A 20,277-nucleotide genomic window follows, 5' to 3' on the forward strand; every position below is an offset into this window, starting at 1 on the left:
TCTAGATTAGAGTGGTGCTGGAAAAGCACAGCCGGGCAGGCAGTATCCGAGGAGCAGAAAACTTGACTTTTTGGGCAAAAGCCACTCATCAGGAATGAATCTTGCCTCTTACTTAGTTATTATATTCTCCAATCTCAGCTCACCAATTCTTTTTGGTCTTTAACTTGTCAGATCTTGCTCCTCATGCATTGGATCATAGGATGCGCTAAGATTTCTGATAATTAATTAAACGAGTGATAGATTTAATTGGATATTTCATTGCAGTCTTGAATTGATGTCTGAACTTGGACTGAGTCACCACATAAATAAACGTGTTCGTGCAGCAGTTCAGGTTCCGCAGCATATATCCACATTGTTCAAAGATATAAAAAGAATTGTAATCAAAGTGATGTGTAATATTAAAGAAATACAAAACATTTACAAACCACAGAAATATGAAGCTGCCAGATACGGTGAAGAGCAACACAATTGATTTCCTTCTACTTTCTATCTCTGGATCACCGTGATTCTGTCCATTAGTCTGACTCCTCAGTGCCACACGGGCTTGATTGGCCAGTAAAATATACCTGACTGTCAAAACATTGAGCAACAAAATTAAAGTGAATGGGATCAATGGGGTTAAAATTTTATCGATCATCTTAAAACCAATCCATCCAGGGTCACTAAAATAGTTTGGCTTATTCGAACAGAACCATGGCACGTTGTTGATGAACATTTTAGCTTCAAATCTAAAGTAAAAGGGAACATTTTTGGAACAAAGCAGAATGCAGGTTGTTGCTAGTACTGTAATTGAAGTTTTCTGGTTGCAATACTTGATTGTAAACTTTCTACAACAAATAGCTACAAATCGGTCAAAGGAGAATGTGACAGTGAACCAGACAGAACAATCAATGGCTGCACGATGCAGGACATAGAGAACACTGCACAGAGGAGTAATGTCCAGGAAATGCAGGATTAAACCACTGTTCCTGTAATAATAATAACGAAAACGCCTCAGTATAATCTCAGTCAGAATGACCATGAGATCTGCTGTTGCCATGGCCACCAGATAGTAAGTCGTACAGTTTGAGAGGCCACACTTTCTTCGGGACAGGATGCCTATCGCCATTAAATTAACTGTAAGACACAAATGTCAGCATAAGCTTAAAAATACTGATCACATTTTGTCAGTGTCCATACACAGCTGTTGGGGCTGTTTATTTACTACTCAAAAATTATTGATTAGAATGATCTCTGAGTTTGCATAATCACAACCACAATATTCATCCATGTCTATTCTGTTCCTTTCCAATGTTAACAAATGTGAGAGCAGGGAAGTTAAGTTATTAATATTGAAACAATGCTGAGAGATTTGGATGAAACACTGAATGCTCGTAAAGACCAATTGGATTCCTAGACATGGTGCAATAACATGCAAGAATAATTACCAAATCTGCAACAGGATAATGGATTGTCTAGTCATGAAATTGTAATTTTATACAGTATATAAATGGCTGTTGATTCTGGACCTTAAAATAATTCTAAACCTGTGCCAGTTGCCTGAGCCACAAATTTTATGTGTTGCCTGTGAACGGCCAAGTTTGAACTACCTGCACCATGCTAAATCTCAGCCATAGCACTGTCCAGGATTGAACACCCCCACACCATCTAGATTCTGCACCATGTCCATGGGAGGCAATGGCCTAGTGGTGTAATCACTGAACTGTTAATTCAGAGACACAGGTAGTTAAAATTACACCATGACAGATGGTGGAATTGGAATTCAACAAAAATTTGGAATCCAGATGATCATGAATCCATTATCGATGGTTGGAAAAACCTATCTGGTTCACTAATATCCTTCAAGGAGGGGAACTGCCATCCTTGTCTGGCATATGACTTTAGACCCACTGCAATGTGGTTGACACATAACTACCCAGTGGGCAATAAATGCTGCCCTAGCCAGTGAGGTCCTCATACCCTGAATAAAAAAAAGTCACTTTCCTTTTGCAATCTTCTTGACCCTCACATTGCTTTTAAATCTTTCCCTTCTCGCCTTAAACCACTGCCTTTGTGTTTTGGACTCCCCAACCACGGGGAAGAGACCTTGGCTGTTCACCTTATCTATGCCCCTCATGATTTTATAAACTATCATAAGATCACTTCTCAGCCTCCTATGCTCCAGAGATTAAAACAAAAACTTCCCTGCGTATCCAGCCTTCCCTATAACACATACCTTCCAGTCCCGGTAACATCTTTGTAATTGTTTTTGCACCCTTTTCAATGTAATAACATCCTTCCCAGAAAAGGGTGCCCAGATTTGTAAGCAGTACCCCAAACGTGGTCTCACCAATGCCTTGTACAGCTGTCTTGTACAGATTTAAAGTTGGACTGTATTGTCTGAAAACACAACTGTGGATGGTAAAAATAAAACCCCGTACTGAATCGCAAGGGAATCCAATTTTTTTTAAAAACAAATGAACATACAGAGAATTAACAAATCACTCAACAGCTTGGGCAACTTTTTACAACAGAAAAAGGTATCTGACAATAATGACAGGAAACGTTAGTAAAGGCAGTTTCAAGCTAATCATACAATCAGAGAAACAAACAGAGGGGAAGGAAAGAACGGCGGTGATTGAAAAGTCCAGCCCTAACACTAACCCAATAACAAAACAAGGAGAAGGAGAACTATCATGGGAAAGTCAACATTGTCCTACCAGGCTGTACTCTCACTCGAGACAGGACCGATGGTGGTTTAACCTGAGGGTCATCACACCTCAGACATGGATAGAGGTTCCGAAGGAGAGTCCTTCATGGTAACTCAGCTGGTGTGAGAATAGAATTCAGGTTGTTGGAAATACTCTGCTTTTCAAACAAAACGAATATGACTGAAATAAATAAAAAAAGAAGTTATAAATGCTGACCCAAGAGCAGGTTGGGGAATTCTGGGAAGCCATGGATGCCCTGGCCAAAAGGAGAATGCTGCTGTATGATAGAGAACGTTGGGTAGACCCCAAATGGTCTTGGTCGGCCTGTCAGTTGTGCTGCAACTGGGGCTTCACCCTTCCAAATCCAGCCTGTACCAACCCCACTGGCAATCATCCTGTCTTACCTCACCCAGATTCACTGAAACACACCATCGAATGAATTCGGAGCAATGGTTGTAAACTGAAGCTTTTATTCTCGTGCTGTGTCTAGCAAATATCTGATGACAAATGGATATTCTTTATTGGGTTTAAAGGTTCCATAGTTTCAGAGGCTGAGGAGATGGAGGATGTATTTAAACTTACAAGGAAAATGCAACAAGAGTAAAGACTGATAATTGCAATTAAAGAAAGGGTTCAGCAAAGAAAAAATCATACTATCTTCAAAATACAACAAAGTGAATTGTGGGTATTCAATATGTTAACGATATATGAAGAAATGAACCAAATTACTGTTTATCTGAAAGGACGGTTTCAGCCTCTGAAAGTGGACAGAAATATGGGATCAGGGGTGTCTCGTATTTCCTTTCATGTATTGGAATCCTGAAGTTGGAGAGTGAGAGAATAAACCAGGATGTTGTATATTGATGTGGACAGAAGGCAAGGTGTGGGCTGGTGCCTTTCGCTGAAGGTGGTGTATTCCATGAGGAAGCTGCTGGAGTGAGTTCAATAGAATCAATGACATCAATTTGGGAATGGAGGAGATTGATTGAGAGGACAGGCATCTGGAAACTGGCATGCTGGGCAACCAAGCAACTATACTCCCTGGGAATAACCGGTGACAGTTAAAAAAAACACTCAGCTATATGTCAGAAAGTAACAAAATATGTGAATGGCAATGTGCTTCTTGATCGGAAACGTAAAACTAAATTGAATTAGGAACACGATTAGAATACTGTTTAAAATTAATGAAAACACAGCAAGCTATGATTGACTTACCTACAGCCACCTGACATATATGAGGAAGGATATCAAGATCATGGAGAAGGCTGTCATTTGATTTTTTTTTACAGTAATTAAACCAGAATTGCGAGATTATAACGATCAGTTATAAAATGGAATATTGTTGCCCATGAAGAACCCAGATATCTAATGAAATGTTCAGTCAACTTTCCAAGAAAGTGAGAATGAAAACAAAATTTCCCATTGGGTGGAAATGAGAATATTTATTGAAAGTACCTGACTCTTGTTACTTGACAACTACGTAATTGATTAACATAGAAATCTCCACAGAAAAGTCATGTAAACTGTCTTGTGAGAGGCAAAACTCGTTCAGAAATGCAATGATCCTCTCACAGTTGCAAAGGGATGACTCTGCCACACTGCTGGGTAGCTGCTGATGCCTTAAGGGAGAGACAAGGTTCCAAAATCTCCCATGCTGCCCTGGGTCTCGTTATGTCATGGAGTCATACAGCACGGAATCAAACCCTTCAGTTCAACCAGTCTGTCTGCTCCTGGTCCAAACTCACGTCGTTATCCAAGTGCCTTTTAAATGATGTAATTGTACCCACATCCATCAATTTCTCAGGAAGTTTATTCTACAATAGAACCAACCACTGTGTGAAACATTGGTCCCTCATGTGTTTACTAAATCTCTCTCCTCTCACCTTAACATTTCAATTAGCTCCAAAAACTGAGGACAGCAGTTCCTGCCAATCCTGCTTCTGTACCATTGAAAACACCCGACAGCAAACATTTGCAATAAGATGCATTCAATAGATAATTTTGAATCATACAGTCCGTAGATGTTATTACACATCTCTGGCACATGTGAGTTCTGAATTCAGCTCTCCTGTCTCAGAGGGAGGGGCATTAGTACTACACACCAAGGCTGTTATGTTTTCAGAATCGATTCAGAATTAGTTCACAGTTGATCATCCATGAGTCACTAATGGAATAGATCTGCCTGCCATGCAGTGTGCCATTATCATAACACCATCGTTATGGTTTAATCAGCTGTTCGGAAGAATGTACCTGAATAAGTAACAAAGGTGTCTAAAAATAAAGTTGAAAGCTAATGCTGTTTGAGAATTGGCAGTACACTAAAACAGCCCATGCTAACAATCTGTGCATTAGATTTGGGTGAATGCTTAACTGGACCAATTTTTCAGCACAAGAATCAGTCAAGACTGGGAATTCAGCAGATATTCATTCATCTCTGGCTCCACAACACTTCCCACCATTACTCCAGCACAAGTCACGATTGTAATGACTGGACACCATTTGCCTCAATAGGTTTGTTCCAAATAACACAACGTTTCCTCAGGACAAAGTAACCACTTGTGTGCACTGCATTAAATTCATTCGGGCCCCTAGATGTTCACGTTGTCAGTAGTTGCCACAATCTATAGCATAAAATGTAACAGCACACCAAGTATCCTTCAAAAAAATATCCTTCCCCACCCACAACCTGTACAATAGCAGCAGAAATATGGGACATTGGATGTTACAGGCCAAACCAACGAAACTGTTGGTCTTCATTTACATGTTGGTCATTTTACTTTCCCACTTCGGATCCAGAAAGCTTGAACTGCAGCCCAAAAAATGACCTACCTTTGGTGACCGTGGACTGCAACGTTCCAAAAATGTCCTTCAGATTGAACTTTGAAATTACAAATAGCGATTGAGAGATGGTAATGTTTCATTAATGCCTGACAAACAGTGAGTAGATGCAAACGGTAAAATTGGGTCAGTTGTGTTGGGTGGCTCACTTCAGTTCATAAGCTCCACTCAGTAGAACTTATAATGACAGGTACAATCAGTAACAGTTCGACACAGGGTAAATGTTTCAATGCTGGATTTTTAGCGTTAGAAATGCTCAACGTACTCCAATACCTGTTTGAATTTGTTTGAAGTTTTCTTAACATTATACGACGATCCATCAAAGATGATTGGTTCTAATCCAGGGTATTATTAAACTGAGATATGATAAAGCATCAGCGATAACTCTGGACAGTTTCTTACAGAAAATGATATCGACATCTGTATAACCGTCACTGCTGTTTCATTGTGATATATCATCAGCCACAGATCCAATCCAGATGTAGATAAAACGACACAATCCTTTGGTGAAAGGCACTTACCAGGGACACCAATGGCAGCAAGAGCCATATAGTATGTCTTCCTGATGCTGTTAAATGGTTCAAGCATTTTCGCTGTGAAGTGATTTGCTTATTCGTGCTGAAGAGATCTCTCGAGTACAACTCCGAGACAGTTTATTATCAGAACCTTTTCATTTATTCTTGACAGGATCTCCACTGGGACACTGATGTTACCACATTGTTCACACTTATTTTTAAAGGAGAGCATGCAAATGACGACACCAAATTCTGAGAGAATATATTTTAGCTTTTTGAGACTGAATTGCAATACTTTAATCGCCGATACTTTGGACAATACTGAAGATATATATAGATGTTAAAAATACATTTTATTCCCTGAAGAAAAGTTCATTAAATATGCACAATAACCACGTAACATAAGGCCCAATTTTGTTTTGTTTATGTTCTTATCACAATTACAACCATTGAAAACATCGAATACCACAATGTCTCTCTGATGTTTTCAGAATCAGGCTGCACATGACAGCAGTAAAATGTTTCTCTTTCCCTCTTATGTCTCTCTCTCTTTCTCTATCACTCACATTTCCCTTGCTCCATGGGGATCCATTCTCTCACCGTGTTCCCCAAAGGTTTGCACCGCCCCCAAATTGTGCTTCCCGCAGTTTTACATCCCAGGTTTTTACCTCCTAATTTTGTCCCACCCCCATCACAGTTGCCAGTCTGATGCTCCCTGAACGGCCTCCATTGATACATAATCCATGGGGACACCCAGTCCACAATGCGCTGCCCTATCATATACTTTGGATTTTCATACTGTCATAGTGACCTTGACAAACTCTCCCTTGTCTCCCTCTGTCCCTGAGGTACACTTCCTGTTCAAACCCTCTTTCCCCTCTCTCTCTCTTCCTGTCCTACTTACACTCACACTCTGACCAACTCTCCACCCTTTCTCTGTCCCTTCCTAAATGAACCCAATCTCATCACATTCAGACAAAATATGATTCCAGTCTCATCAGATTCTCACTCAGTATCATACTCCACTCCTCATTAACAAAGATCCCAGTCTCGACAGAAACTGAGTGATTACTATCTAGTCAGATCCACACTCGGCGATTCCCTTCCAGTCAGATTGAGACAAAGAATGATTTCAGTCGAGCCGGGCTCACAGTCAGAATCATCCTGTGCTCATCAGATTGACTTTCAGAATATTTTTGGCCGAGTCAGATTTCCACTCAGAATGATGCTGGTCTAATCAGATTCAAATGCAGAATGCTCAGCGTGTATTCAGATTCACACTCACTAGGATTCACACTGTCTCGTGTATTCACATTCGGAATAATTTCTGAACTAGACAGATTCAGACACAGATTGATTCTGGCCCACTCAGATTCACATTTAGGATGACTGCAGTTTTCCAATCAGAGTCAAATTCAGAATGATTCCAGTGAAGTCAGATTCATACCCGGAATAATCCCGGTCAAGTCGTATTCTCCCTCACAATGATGTTGGTCTAATCAGATTCCCACTCAGGATAGTTCTGTTCCAGCTGGAGTTACACTCAGCCTGATTCTGATCTGGTGATATTTACACTCACAATTAATGTGGTTGTTTTTTTTATTTCAAAAATATACTTTATTTATAAAATATTTTGATGATCTGTACAATTAGTCATGCCATATACATGTAGACATTCCATTTCTTTGCATACAGAGGAATCATTCATATATAAGGTCTGGACATTTACTGTGCATATATTTAGCTGGGGGGGTCAGTGGAGCCCAAATGACTGCATGGGCCTCCTGTTCTCACACAGGCAGATGTTACACAGTGGTCTTTCCCCACCACACCTTGGCGGCAGCTGCCCCAAGCTTCAGTGTGTCCCTCAACACGTAGTCCTGGACCTTGGAATGTGTCAGTCTGCAACACTCAGTCAGGGTCAACTCCTTCAGCTGGAAGATCAACAGGTTTCGGACCGCCCAGAGAGCATCCTTCACCGAGTTGATGATCCTCCAGGCGCAGTTGATGTTCGTCTCGATGTGCGTCCCGGGGAACAGGCCGCAGAGCACGGAGTCCCGCGTCACAGCGCTGCTCAGGATGAACCTCGACAAACACCACTGCATTCCTCTCCAGACTTCCTCTGCATAGGCACATTCCAGAAGGAGGTGTGTGACAGTCTCTTCCCTCTCGCAGCCGCTTCGACGGCAGCGTGCAGTACGGCTGAGAGTCCAGGCGTGCATAAAGGATCTCACAGGCAGAGCCCTTCTCACCACCAGCCAAGCCTTGTCTTGGTGCTTGTTGGAAAGTTCTGGCAATGAGCCAAATGGCTTTGACAGTCTGCTCAGGGAACCGCTCGATAGGATCCGCCCTCTCCTTTTCCCAAAGGGTCTCAAGGACACGACGTGCTGACCACTTCCTGATGGACTTGTGGTCAACGGTGTTTTTCTTCATAAACTTCTCCACGAAGGACAGGTGATACGGAACGGTCCAACTACTCGGAGCATTCCGCGGCAGCGAGGCCAGGCCCATCCTTCGCAACACCGGGGACAGGTAGAACCTCAGTACGTAGTGACACTTGGTGTTTGCGTACCGGGGATCCACACACAGCTTGATGCAGCTACACACAAAGGTGGCCATCAGGGTGAGGGTGGCATTGGGTGTATTTTCCCCCCATTACCCAGATCTTCGTACAGCGAGTCCCTTTGGACCTGGACCATCTTTGAACTCCATATAAACTGGAAGATGGCCCGGGTGACTGCAGCGGCACAGATTCTGGGAATAGGCCAGACCTGTGCCACGTACAACAGCAATGACAGTACCTCACACCTGATCATCAGGTTTTTTCCCGCGATGGAGAGCGACCGTAGCCTCCATCTGCCCAGTTTCTGCCTCACTTTGCTGATACACTCCTCCCAAGACTTGGCGTATGCCCCAGCACCCCCAAACCAAATACCCAGCACCTTCAGGTGGTCGGTCCTGACGGTGAAGGGGATCGAGGATTGGTCGGCCCAGTTCCCGAAGAGCATGGCCTCGCTCTTGCCTCGGTTTACCTTGGCCCCTGAGGCCCGTTCGAACTGGTCACAAATGCACATGAGTCTGCGCACGGACAGCGGATCCGAGCAGAAAACGGCGACGTCATCCATGTACAGGGAGGCCTTAACCTGCAGGCCCCCACTGCCAGAAGCAGACACCCCTCTTGGGCTCAATTCTTCCTGATGGACTCAGTAAATAGCTCTATGCAGCACACAAACAAGGCAGGAGAGAGAGGGCAGCCCTGCCTGACTCCAGATCTGACTGGAAGCTATCTGATTCCCACCCATTGATTGAGACTGCACTGACAATGTTGGTGTATAGCAGTCTGATCCAATTGCAGATTCCCACCACAAAGCCCATTTTGGAGAGAACATCTCTCATATACCTGTGTGATATCCTGTCAAAGGCTTGCTCCTGGTCCAGGCTGATCAGGCAGGCGTCCAACCCTCTGTCCTGCACGTAGGCGACTGTATCTCTGAGGAGTGCGAGACTCTCAGCGATCTTCCTGCCTGGCACAGCACAGGTTTGGTCGGGGTGAATCACTGACCCCAGAGCAGACCTGACCTGGTTGACAATTACCTTTGACAGGATTTTGTAATCCGCATTCAACAGTGTGATCGGTCTCCAATTTTTGAGTTCCTCCCTCTCCCCCTTCCGCTTGTAGATGAGGGTGATGATGCCTTTCCTCATGGATTCACTCATGGTACCCGCCTGAAGCATACTGACATACACCTCCAGCAGGTCCTGGCCAATCAAGTCCCACAGAGCGGAATAGAGCTCGACCGGTAAGCCATCACTTCCGGGAGTTTTATTCTTTTCGAAGGACTCAAGGGCCTTGGTCAGCTCATCCAGAGATAGCGGCTGGTCCAGCCTCTCGCGTGTTCTGTCTAAGACCTCCGTGATAGACTACAGGAACGACTGGGAGGCCACGCTGTCGGTCAGCTTCGCGTTGTACAGCCTGGCATAGAAGGATTTACTGATCCTCATGACGTCAGCCTGAGATGACGTTATTGAGCCGTGTTCTTCCTTCAGGCTGCTGAGCACAGAGCTCTCTTTGTGCACCTTCTGGAAGAAGAAACGTGAGCACGCCTCGTCCTGCTCCACCGAGCGGACCCTGGACCGGAAGATTATCTTGGAAGCCTCCGAGGCAAAGAGCGAGTCTTGCTGGCCCTTCACCTCCTTGAGGTCCTCCGTGACATGGACCCCCATCGTCTGCCGCAGGAGCAGGTTCTGCATACTTTCCTGGAGTTGGGACAGTTTTTCCTGCCTCTCTCTCACCTCCTGAACATCTTTGAGGATGAAGAACCTCTTGATGTTCCCTTTTACTGTTTCCCACCAGTCCGCTGGGGACTCAAAGAGAGGCTTCACGGTTCTCCAACTTACGTAGTCCCTTTTGAGCTCCTCAATGTTTCCCAAGGTCAACAGCGTTGTGTTCAGCTTCCACGTTCCCTTACCCGCCCGCTGCTCGTCCTGTAGGTGACAGTCGGCCAGCAGGAGGCAGTGGTCAGAGAAGAACACGGGCTTGACGTCGGTGGATCTGACTGAGAGCGTTCGGGGCACAAACAGGTAATCTATCCTTGAGCGGATAGACCCGTCTGCCCGTGACCGGGTGTTTCCCACTTAGAATGATTCTAGTTTCCTAATGTTCCCATTTCAAATGCCAATCACCTGGTCAGACTCACACTCAGAATGATTCCGGTTGAATCAGATTCAAACCCGGACTCAGACTGTCCTGGTCGGAGCACGTTCAGAATTATTCCAGTGTAGACAGATTTGTACTAATCACGGCTGGTCACACTCACACTCAGAACGATTGTGCTCTGGTCTGATTCACACTCAATCATTCGGCACTAGTCAGACTCACTATCAGAGTGATTCTGGAGGAGTCACATTCACACTCAGAATGGGAACCATCTCATCAGATCCACACTCAAAATGCACCCAGTTTTATCAGACTGAGCCGAAGAATGATTCCGATCTGTCAGAGTGCCATTCAGCATCATTCTGTGATCCTCAGAGACACTCTCAGGATGCTGCAGGCCTGTCAGATTGACACACAGATTGTTTTTCTGCTCAGGTCGTAGTTAATCCAGTGAATCAGATTCACATTGGGAATGATTCCAGTCTACTCCGATTCACACTCGGATTGATTCTGATCAAATCAGACTCACACTCTGAATAATTTGGCCCAAGTTATATTCTCACTGAGAATGTTTCTGGTGGAATCATGGTCTCACTGAGCATGTTTCTGGATGAGTCCGAGTGAAACTGCCAATGTTTCCGATCCAAACAAAACCAAGTTGGAAACCTGAAACAAAACCAGAAATTGCTGGAAGATCTCAGCAAGTGCTTCAGCATCTGTGGAGAGAAATCAGAGTTAATATTTTGGGTCCAGTTACTCTTCTTCAGAACTGACAGTAGTTGGGAAACAGACCCTTCCATTCAACTCATCAGGCCAACCAGATACCCTGAACTGATCTAATCCCATTTGCCAGCATTTGACCTGTATGCCTCTAAACCCTTCCTGCCCATGTGCTGGTCCAGATACCTTGTAAATGTTCTATTTTCACACAACTCCATCACTTCCTCTGGCAGTTCATTCCATCCATCGAACACCCACAGAGTGAAAATGTTGCTGTTCAGGTCCCTTTTCAAGCTTCCCCCTCCTCCCTTAAACCTGTGCACCTCTAGTCATGAACTGCAACAGCTTGGGGAAAAAATTACTTTGATTATTCATCCTGTCCAAGTCTCTCATGATTATATGAGCCTCCATAAAGTCAATCCTCAGCCTCTGACTCTCCAGTGGAAAAAGCCTCAGCATATTCAGCCTCTCTCTGTATCTCAAACCTGCCTCATTCCTGGCAGCATCCTTGTAAATCTTTTGTGAACCCTTTGATGTTTGATAACATCCTTCCTGCAGCAGGGAGACCAGAATTGAATGTAATGTTGTAAAAGTGGCCAAGCCAATGTCCTGTACTGCCACAACATGACCTCCCAACTCTTATACTCAATGCTCTGACCAATAAAGGAAAGCATACCAAATACCTTCTTCACTATCCTATCTACCTGCGTCTCCACTTCCAAGAAGATATGAAACTGCACTGACAGCAACCTTCCTATAGCAGGGAGAATTGAATGTAATATTTCAAAAGTGGCATAACCAATGTCCTGTACAGCCAGAAAATGAGATCCTAACTCCGAAACTCAATGCACTGATCAATGACGGCAGGGTCTCCCAATGCCTTTTTCACCACCCTGTCTCCCCGTGACTCCACTTTTAAGGAACTGCACTTCCAGCCCTCAGTCTCTTTGTTCAGCAACACACCCCGGGGCCCTAACGTTATCTGGATAAGTCCTCTGCTGAATTGCCGAAGAAAAATGCAACATCTCACATTTACCTCAAAACGACCTTGTCACTTGTGAGGACAGTGTGGAACAGGCGGATACACTTGAACAGGTCGGTGTAAAGACTGAGGATATGCTGGAAAGTTTGAAAAACATGGGGCTAGATAAGTCCTCTGGGCCAGACGGGATATACCCAAGGTTACTAGGAGAAGCAAGGCAAGAGATTGCTGTTCCTTTGGTGATGACCTTTGCACCCTCACGATCCACTGGAGTAGTAGCAGATGATTGAAGGATGACAAAAATTATTCCCTTGTTCAAGAAAGGGAATAGGGATAACCCTGGGAATTAAAGAGCAGTCAGTCTTATATCGGTGGTGTGGAAAGTATTGGAGAGCATCCTGAGAAACAGGATTTATCATTATTTGGAAAAGCACAGCTTGGTAAAAGATGGTTTTGTGAGGGGCAGGTCATGCCTCACAAGCCTTATTGAACTCTTTTGAGGATGTGATAAGAATTAACCAGGCCAGGTGTTAGATTTGGAAGTAGGTGAGCACTTTGGTGATAGTGACCACAATTTATTTTCATTTACGTTAGCGATGGAAAGGGATAGATATATAGTGCAAGGCAAGCGTTATAGTTGGGGGAAAACGATTATGAGGAGATTAGGCAAGATTTAGGATGGATAGGATGGGGAAGGAAACTGCAGGGGATGGGCCCAATTGAAATGTGGAGCTTATTCAAGGAACAGCTACTGCATGTCCTTGATAAGTATGTACCTGTCAGGCAGGGAAGAAATAGTCGAGCGAGGGAGCCGTGGTTTACAAAAGAAGTTGAATCTCTTGTCAAGTGGGAGAAGGAGGCTTCTGCTAAAATGAGGTGAGAAGGCTCAGCTAGTGTGCTTGGGAAATACAAGTTAGCCAGGAAGGAGCTAAAGAGGGAGCTAAGAGGATCAGGAGGGGACAGGAGAAGTCATTGGCAGGAAAACCCTCAAGCTTTTTATAGGTACGTCAGGAAGAAAGTAATGACTAGAGTTAGATTAGGGCCAGGTGAAAATGAGGACAGCAGATCCTGGAGAATAGAGTCGAGGGTATGGTGCTGGAAAAGCACAGCAGGTCAGGCAACATCCAAGGATCAGGAAAAACAGCAGAAGCAATTAATCAGGAATGAGGCTGGGAGCCTCGGGGCTGGAGAAATAAATGGGAAGGAGGGTGGGGCTCAGGGAATGGGAGCTGACAGTGCAATAGGTGGATGGAGGTGGGGGTAATGGTGACAGGTCAGAGCAGAGGGTGGAGCAGATAGGTGCGAAAGAAGATGGACTGGTGGGACAGATCATAGGGTGGTGCTGAGCTGGAAGGTTGGAACTGGAGTAATGTGGAAAGAGGGAAATTGGTGAAATCCACCAAGGCAGAAGGTGAAGCGTTCCTCCTCCAGGCATCAGGTGGGAAGGGAGTGGCGATGGAGGAGGCCCAGGACCTGCATGTCCTTGGTGGAGTGGGAGGAAGAATTGAAGTGTTTGGCCGCGGGGCAGTGGGGTTGGTTGGTGTGGGTGTCCTGGAGATGCTTTCTGAAGCGTTCTGTGACTAGGTGTCCTGTTTCCCTAATGTAGAGGGAAGCACATCAGGAGCAACAGGTACAGTGAATGACATGTGTGGAGGTGCAGGTAAAACTCTGATGGATCTGGGGCCTTGGACAAGGGTGAGGGGGGAGGTGTGGGTGCAGGTTTTGTAATTCCTGTGGTGGCAGGGGAAGGTGCCAGGAAGGGAAGGGTGGGTAGTTGGCGGGCGTGGACCTGGCCAAGTGGTCGCCAGGGTTTTTAAAAATCCATTAAGGACAAAAGGGTAACTGGGGAGAGAATAGGACCCCTCAAAGATCAGCAAGGTGGCCTTTATGTGGAGGTACAGGAGACAGGGGAGATACTAAATGAGTATTTTGCATCAGTGTTTATTGTGGAAAACGACATGGAAGACATAGAACGTAGGGAAATAATTGGTGACATCTTGAAAAATGTCCATATTACAGAGGAGGAAGTTCTGGATGTTTTACAACACATAATAATGACCTGATCAGGTGTGTCCTAGAACTTTGTGGGAAGCTAGGGAACTGATTGCTGGGCCTCTTGCTGAGATTTTTGTATCATCGGTAGTCATGGGTGGGGTGCCGGAAGACTGAAGGTTGGCTAACGTGGTGCCACTGTTTAAGCAGGATGGTAAGGACAAGCCAGGGAACTATAGACCAGTGAACTTGCCGTTGGTGGTGAGCAAGTTGTTGGAGGGAATCTTGAGGGACAGGATGTATATGTATTTGGAAAGGAAAGGACTGGTTGGGGATAGTCACATGTCTTTGTGCATGGGAAATCATGTCTCACAAACTTGATTGAGTTTTTGTGAAGAAGGAACAAAGAGGATTGGTGAGGTCAGAGCGGTGAGCATGATCTATATGGACTTCAGTAAGGCATTCAACAAGGTTCCCCATGGGAGACTGATTAGCAAGGATAGAGTTCATGGAATACATGGAGAACCAGCCATTTGGATACAGAACTGGGTCAAAGGTAGACAGCAGAGGGTGGTGGTGGAGGGTTGTTTTTCAGACTGGAAACCTGTGACCAGTGGAGTGCCACAAGGATCAGTGCTGGGTCCTCTACTTTTCATCATTTACATAGATCAGTTGCAGATAGGGGTGGAAGAGTGGAAGATGGAGGTCAATCGAGGTAAGTGTGAGGTGATGCGTTTTGGGAGATGAGATGTTAAGCAAAAGAATACCTTTAATGGCAGGACTCTGAACAGCATTGATATACAGAAGGATCTTGGGGTTCAAGTCCATAGCTCCCTGAAAGTGACCACCCAAGTAGAGAGGGTGGTAAAGAAGGCATATGGCACGCTTGCCTTTACAGTCGGGGAATTGATTAAAAGAGTCAGGATGTCATATTGCAGCTTTGTAAGATTGTTCCACTTAGGCCACACTTCGAGTATTGCATTCAATTCTGGTCGTCACATTACCAGGCCCCTCTCCCTGTTCAGACTTTTCCTGCACCATTACATCAAACAGGGTGTCCATTCACTGAACTTCAACTCCTTCATCTTTCTCTTTAGTTTTTCCTTTGTGCTATGAATTATGACGGTGGGATCTTGTTACTACACAGTCTGGGAAAATTCCAGGGTATTTTTCTTTTAACTCCTCAGTTCCCTGGTCTTCCTTTGGTTTCTCCACAACAAGGGGTGTCACTCCCACCTTGGATCCTGCTAGATCGTTCCCAAGAATAACTATATTCCTGGAACTGACCCTCTGTCCATCACTCCCACTGTTACTTCCCCAGCCTTGATTTGACTCTCCAACCTGATCTTACACTGGAGAACACGAAATGTCCATCTATTCCACAAACTACCACTGTCTCAGGTCACATGTCAGATACAGTGCAAATACAGTCATCTCTTTCTATTAGCGTCTGATTGAATTCCTTATCTTTCAAAATTTTAACATCTTTGCCTTCTCCCCCCTTCTTTCTGAATAAACTTTCCCCATGGAGGTGATGTCTTTATAGAGACCAGGCACTAACTCAGTCCCCAGCCCGTGCCGAGGCTGTGCACTCTCCTGCAGATCCTCGACTTCCCTTGGGGTTTCCTTCCCCAATGTCACTAATGCCACTGGCTTCGCCTCCTTTACCACATTTTGTCCCATAGTGCCTTTCTTCAACAACCAGCACTGTGACTTTCCATGTCCCACCTTCCCATATCCTGCCTTTCACCTCCTTTCCATCCTTTTGGGCTTCTTCTTTCACCTGTGGTAAACGATTCCCTGTGTGCTCTCCTCTTTGTTGTGTAGTGTAGGATCTCCCCTTCTCCCAGTTTCTATCCCTCACAGGATGAAATGCTTGCTGGAAGCTGAAATTTGCCGTATGTACCAACGCACATTCTTCTGCCAGCTCTGCTGCTCCTCTCACTTTTTGCACTCTCTGTTCATCCAGATAAATTCTTATCATCTCTGGACATGAGTTTTTAAACTCCTCCAGCAAAATAATCTCTCTGAGAGCCTCATCGGTCTTATCTAGTTTTAAGGCCTGCACCCATCTATCACAATTACCGTGTGTAATGCTTTTGAACGCAGTGTAAGTCTGACCTGGTTCCTGCTTTCTGTTTGAATCACTGTCGATATGCTTCTGGTACCAATTCATGAGCTCCCAAAGTAGCCTGTTTGCCATCTGCATGATCTCTTGACCCATCATCTGACAGTGTTGCCTATATCTCACTCAAACTGCCTCCCAGCTCAGTCTGACCTAGCATTACCCACAAGTTCTCTGACCACTCCATCCACCACACCAATTTTTTTAACTGACATAAAGACAGCTTCGACATCTTTCTCATCAACATGTGGCAATGTTTAAACACTTTTCAAAAATTCATTTGCAGGATTTGGGTGTCGCTGGCTGGGTCAGCATTGATAGCCCATCCCTATTTACCCTGGAGAAGGTAGTGGGGAGCTTCTTGAATCACTGCAGTCCACGTGCTGTGGGTTAACACACAGTGCCGGTAGGGAGGGAAGTCCTGGATTTTGACCCAGTGACTGTGAAGGAACGGCGGTATATTTCCAAGTCAGGATGGTGAGTGGCTTGGAGGGGAACTTGCAGGGGGTGGTGTTCCCAAGTACCTGCTGCCCTTGTCCTTCTCGATGGAAGTAGTCGTGGGTTTGGAAGGTGCTGTCTAAGGATCTTTGGTGAATTTCTGCAGTTTGTCTTGTAGATAGTGCACACGCTGCTACTGAGCACTGGTGGTGGAGGGATTGAAGGTTTGTGGATGTGGTGCTAATCAAGTGGGGGCTGCTTTGTCCTGGATGGTGTCAAGTTCCTTGAGTGTTGTTGGAGCTGGACCCATCCAGTGCAAGTGGGGGGGATCCCATCACACCCCCGCCTTGTGCCTGTAGATGGTGGATCGACTTTGGGGGGTCAGGAGGCGGGTTACCTGCTGCTGTATCCCATGTCTCTGACCTGCTCTTGCAGCCACTGTGTTTATGTGGTGAGTCCAATTGTGTTTCTGGTCAGTAGTGATCCCAAGGATGTTGACAGTCGGGGATTCAGTGATGGTAATACCATTGAATGCCAAGGGGCAGTGGTTAGAGTGTCTCTTATTGGTGATGGTCATTGTCTGGTATATTTATATGATTTTGGTTACTTGTGGTTGGTTAAATTAAAAGTGAGGGAAATGGCTCTTAAGAATTGCAGAAGAGGTATGTCCTTCCACTATCTTTCTAAATGGTGCGAATGTTACTTGCCACTTGTCAGCCCAGCCTGAATATTGTCCAGGTCGTGTTGCATTTGAGCACGGACTCCTTCAGTACTTGAGGAGTCGCGAATGGTGCTGAACGCTGTGTAACCATCAGCGAACATCCCCACTTCTGACCTTATGGCAGAGGGAAGGTCATTGATGAAGCAGCTGAAGATGGTTGGGCCTAGGACACTACCCTGAGGGACTCCTGCAGAGATGTCCTGGAGCTGAGATGACTGACTCTCCACAACAACAACAACTCCATTTGTATATCTCACTACCTTTTCTCTGCATCTCCATCCTTTTCATTTGATACCTGACTAATTCACAACTTCCGAAAACCAAATTCTCTCTCCTTTCTCTTCCTCTTTGCTCAGCTCTTTCTTTCATTTTCCTCTCTCTCACTCTCTCTCTCTCGCTCTTCTCTCATGGCTCTTCTTCTCTTCCTTTATCATCTAACTCCATTTGTCTCAATTGCAATTTAAGTTTTTCGAACTCTACTGCATTGGTCTGTTTCTCTGATACACCAAAGTGCTTGACCAACTCCATGACAATTTCAGCTTTACTTTTGTCCCTGGTTAAACCCAACTCTAACCTACTTGCTAATTTTTAAAATATGTCCTTCCACTATCTTTCAAAATGTTTTTGGCAAATTTGGGAAACAAATTTTCTTCAAACTCCAGAACCTCCTCAGCAATTCTTAAGAGCCATTTCCCTCACTTTTAACTTAACCAACCACAAGTAACCAAAATCATATAAATTGCCTCACCTACCATTTACTTAAAAATCCAGGAGACTAATTAGCAAGTGGTTAAATCTGCTGGGATCTTTCAAACCCCAAATCTGTTCAAATCTCTCCTAATCTCAGACTGGATCTGTCTAAACCTGTCCAACTCACAGACCCAAGCCCCCAGACTGTTAGGACATGGGGTAAACTCTTCTGCTAATTAAACCAAACACACAGAAAAGCTCATCTCACCTTGTAATCTGTTAAAATATGAGTGACAGAGAACTCACAAATTTCACTCTTTAATGAAAATAACGTCAGTTTATTTTTGTAATTCTAAAAGTGAACATTAACCAACAACTGTTCACAACTCTGAGACCCCATTTCTCATATCTGATTATTACCTGCCTCCAACTGTATAACAATATACTGTTCCAGTAAGACACTTATTAAAATTACATCAACTTAATTTCAAACCCACACAACAGCTGTCGTCATCGGTGTCTTTCTTCTTCTGGCTGTAGATCTCCCTGGGTCGTCACCTTTCTTTATCATTTGATCATGCTTCATATGAACAGGTACCTTTGATAGATCGTGTTTCCTAATTTCTTGGATCTGTGTTGATGGCAGTTGCTCTGTCTGATTTTCAAACTGCCTGCCTTTTTAAAATTCCCAACATTGGATCGTCTCATTGGGTCAACATTCGCAAGACAATAAATTGAAACTTGATTATGTTTTAGTATCCTGGGGCATAATTTAAACTGATTGATTAAATTCAAATTGCTGTCAAAACAGCAATTGCACAGCTAATTGATGCATGTTTCAATTTCAGAACTGCCTGTAATATGCATTTGCTTATTAACTCGGTCTCTGTGTTAAATGTTAAGCTTAGATAAGCACTTTATCTCTTAAAGAGACCACGCACTCTTTCCTCCTATCATTTTAACAAACAAATTCCATTCCACTTCAGGAGTACTCTACACAACTTCATAACAATATATTTGTAATTATTTCTGACACCGGAAATTTGGAATTCAGACGATCTGACTAATTTTGTCCAAAGACCTGAAGGCATAGGACCAGAACTCGATCATCCAGCTCATTAGTTCCTGCTTCATGATGTGATTAAATCATGGCTGATCTGATAATCTTACAACTGCATTTTCCTCCCTGACCCTGACTGATTAATAATCTGTCTGTCTCAGCCTCGAAAATACTTAATAAACAAGCCTTGAAAGCCCAATGTGATACAGAATTCCAGAGATTCATCACCCCAAAAATCACTCCTTAAATAGCTAACCCCTTACTCTGGGTTGAAGCCCTCTTGTCTTCAACTCTTCTACAAAGAGAAATAATCTTTTCACATCTCCCCGTCTAATTTCTAAAAACATTCTGGTGATCTGAATATTGACTGATGCCTGTGCCATTCTTGAAGGACATTCGTCATTTGGACAAGCACTGTCAGTCTGGAGATTTCCTGACTGCTTTCTGAGATCTTCCCCGGGCATGGCATACAGGGGACATTTTGTGTCCCACTTTGTGGACAGGTACCTGGAGGCCCTACTGAGCAGGGTGATGCAGAGGAGGGGTGTCCTCTTTCCCCAGGACCACAGAGAATGCTATGGGTATAGATCCTGCCAGTCTGCCCTGACATTGCCAGTCAGGTCAGTGCAGTGTCGGCTGATTGGAGGAATGTCCAGCAGTGTAGGAAGGGGATCAGTGACAATGTCCACTCAGACAGTGTGGGAGGTCACTATTTCACTCCAACACCTCACGTTCACTCTATCTCTGCAACTGGACCCAGCTCCCACCAAGGTTAAATTCCACCTACTCTCAAGTTTGCATGCAACATCTTCCCCCAGTCGTTCTCACCGACCCCAACATCAGAAACCC

The sequence above is a fragment of the Hemiscyllium ocellatum genome, chromosome 35 (assembly GCF_020745735.1).
Source record: "Hemiscyllium ocellatum isolate sHemOce1 chromosome 35, sHemOce1.pat.X.cur, whole genome shotgun sequence".
NCBI lineage: Eukaryota > Metazoa > Chordata > Chondrichthyes > Orectolobiformes > Hemiscylliidae > Hemiscyllium > Hemiscyllium ocellatum.